Here is a 3,635-nt window from a genome sequence, read left to right as displayed (position 1 = left end):
CTTACCTTTGTGTTTATTACAGAAGTGTGATGTTTAAATGGAAAGCTGTCTCTGTAGTTGTGGGAGTTGGCTGCACAATCTTGTTGAATGCCTATATAGAATACTAGATTTTAGATATATCTAGGATAGAAAAGAAACAAATCCATTTCCCATCCATAAGCTGTCCCTCTTGTTGGAAAGTTAGAATACACATTTAAACAACATTTTTAGGGAACCACAGAGGAAGACTTACAAATGCCTTTAAATACTTCCAAAGAAGCAATTTAGACTCCTTGTCACATTTCTAGATGTGGCTAACAATGCTAAAAACAAAATAGGCACATTCTCTTAGGAACTGTTCAATGATTGGGAAAGTGTGAAGCAAAACTAGGGTGGTGCTGGTAAAACTACAGCTATTTGTGTAGTTTGCGAAATTCCTGCCTCCACCCTGTGTGAGAATAACAGGGTCTTTATAGTCATCAAGAACTCACTGGAATTTGTACATTCTTCAGAGTTTAGACTTTTGTTTTGATAAAGAGCATTGTATCAATATGCAATAAGCTGCAAGAAGCAGAAAATCTAATTAAATGTGTCTTAAACAGTAAGAAAAACTTACTTATTTCCTAAGACATCTGGGTACATTGGTGAATTTAGTGGCCAAATTTTTCTACAAGTACAGTAATGTGTGTCCTAGAAATTGATATAATAAAGGGGGAGGCTGGGCGCAGTGGCTCACTCCTGTAATCCCAGCACTTTGGGAGGCCAAGGCAGGTGGATCAGCTAAGGTCAGGAGTTCGAAACCAGCCAGGCCAACGTGGTGAAACCCCATCTCTAGTAAAAATACAAAATTTAGCTGGGTGTGGTGGCACATGACTGTAACCCCAGCTACTTTGGAGGCTGAGGCAGGAGAATCGCTCAAACCCCAGAGGCGGAGGTTGCAGTGAGCCATTGCACTCCAGCCTGGGAAACAAGCGCAAAACTCCATCTCAAAAAAAAAAAAAAAAAAAATAGGGTGGGGGGAGAAGTATTGTCTTTTCCCCAACATTTTTATATTTAGCTACTTTTTAAAATTTTTTAATTTGTTTGTTTTGGAGACAGAGTCTTGCTCTGTCCTTCAGGCTGGAGTGCAGTGGCGCCATCTTGGCTCACTGCAACCTCTGCCTCCCGGGTTCAAGCGATTCTCCTGCTTCAGCCTCCTGAGTAGCTGGGATTACAGGTGCACGCCACCACACCCTGCTAATTTTTTTGTGTTTTTAGTAGAGATGCGGTTTCACCATGTTGGTCAGGCTGGTCTCAAACTCCTGATCTCAGGTGATCCACCTGCCTTGGCCTCCCAAAGTGCTGGGATTACAGGCATGAGCCACCGTGCCTGGCCTGAAATATTTCAAGTACTGGAAGCACAGAGGATAATACCTGTTGTAGACTCTACTCACCTTTAATAGATTATAACATTTTGCCATATTTGCTTCAAGGTTGTAACTCTGGTTCATTCATTTTAAATGCTGTTTGGTATTTCATTGTATGAATATGTCACAATTTACTTATTCTCCTACTGATAGAAAAATTCTAACAGCATTTTCAACTTTTGACCATCTTAACATTACAGGGAACAAATGTATTTGAATCATCTCTTCTTGTGCACATGTGAGAATTTACATGGTGGGTAACTACTTAGAAGTTAAATTGTCTGGTGGGTCAGAAGGTACGTTATGATTTCAGCATGGCTAAATATTTCCAGATGGATCTCCAAAGGGTAGACCCAGTTTATATTTCCCTCAGCAGTGAATGAGGTGCTGGTTTCCCCACTCTTGTAATGCACTTAATATTAGTTTAACTTAACATTTTTGCTCGTCTGGTACTGAAATGGTGCCTCATTTTTTTTTTTTTTGTATTCTTCCTGTTTCTGGTGAACCTGATTGTCTTTTCACTTGTTTGTTGACCTTTATTTCTCAGAAATAGAAAAAATAATCTGAAAATTCATATGGAAGTGCAAAAGACTCTGGATTGCCAAAGCAATCTTGAGGAAAAAGAACAGATCTGAAATTAGCCAGGCGCAGTGGCCTGCACCTGTGGTCCAATCCGCTCAGGAGGTTAAAGTGGGAGGATCGCTAGAGGATCCTAACAGCATTTTCTCCCAGGAGTGTGAGGCTGAAATGAGCTGTGATTGTGCCACTGCACTCCAGAGTGGGTGACACAGTGAGACCCCATCTTAAAAAAAAAAAAAAAAAAGCCAAGCATAAAACAATTTTGAAATTGCACTATCAGAAATTAAGGTTTGATCAAGTCTGTGTTATTAGCATAGGTAATAAAAAATAGCCCAAGAAAGCCAGCAACAGACCTATACATATATATCCACTTAAACAGAAGCAACATTGTATGTCAGAGAAGGGGCCACCCATTGAAACAATAAACTAGATGGTGTGAGGCATTCACACAATACATCAAAACCAAAGTAGCATCAAGTACTAAATATAAGATGTAAACCTTTAAACATTTTAGGAAGTGTAGAATATTCCTTTTTTAAATTAATTATTTATAATTGACAATTATACATATTTATGGAGTACAGTATGATGTTTCAATATATGTGTACATTGTATCAAATCAGGGTTTGTCATATCCATCACTTTAAACATTTATTATTTCTTAGTAGTGATAACATTCAAAGTCTTCTAGCTGTCTTGAAATATACACTACATTGTTGTTGTTTGAGACAGGGTTTTGTCGCCCAGGCTGGAGCACAGTGCAGCCTTGACCGTCTGGGTTCAAGCGTTCCTCCCACCTCAGTGCCCCCGAGTAGCTAATTTTTGTAGTTTTTGTAGAGACGAGTTTTGCCATGTTGCCCCAGCTGGTCTTGAATTGCTGGGCTCAAGCGATCCTCCCAAAATGTTGGAATTACAAGGGTGAGCCACCACTGGCCCGCCTACATTATTCATTTCTACAGTCACTCTGCTGTATAATAGAACACCAGAATTTATTCTTCCTAACTGTAACTTTGTATCCATTGGCCAACCTCTCCCAGTCCCCACTCCTGCAAACTCACTACCCTCCCCAGACACTGGTAACCATTATTCTACTCTCTCATTCTGTGAAATCAACTTTTTTAGATTCCACAGATGAATGAGATCATGTGGTGTTTGTCTTTCTGTGCCTGGCTTATTTCACTTCTAACATAATGTCCTCCAGGTTCATCCATGTTGCTGCCAAAAAAAGCAGGATTTCATTGTTTTATGATTGAACAATATTCCATCGTGTATTTCTGTACACACATGCCACGTTTTCTTTATCCAGTCATCTGTAGATGGACATTTGGATTGATTTTGTATCTTGGCTATTGTGAATAGCACTGCAATAAATATGGGAGTGCAGATAGCTCTTTGACATACTGATTTCACCACCATTGAATGTGTTCTCAGTAATTAGACTGCTGGATCATATGGTAGTTCTGTTTTTAATTTTTGAGGAACCTCCATACTGTTTTTCATAATGGCTGTACTAATTTACATTTCCACCCACAGTGCATAAGAGTTTCCCTTTCTCTAAATCCTTGCTAACATTTGATATTTTTTGTCTTTTTTTTTTTTTTTTTTGAGACAGAGTCTCACACTGTCGCCCAGGCTGGAGTGCAGTGGCGTGATCTTGGCTCACTGCAACCT

This window comes from Pan paniscus, chromosome 2 (assembly GCF_029289425.2).
Source record: "Pan paniscus chromosome 2, NHGRI_mPanPan1-v2.0_pri, whole genome shotgun sequence".
Classification (NCBI taxonomy): Eukaryota; Metazoa; Chordata; class Mammalia; order Primates; family Hominidae; genus Pan; species Pan paniscus.
The sequence above is the reverse complement of the archived record's forward strand: the minus strand, read 5'-3'. Positions refer to the sequence as shown.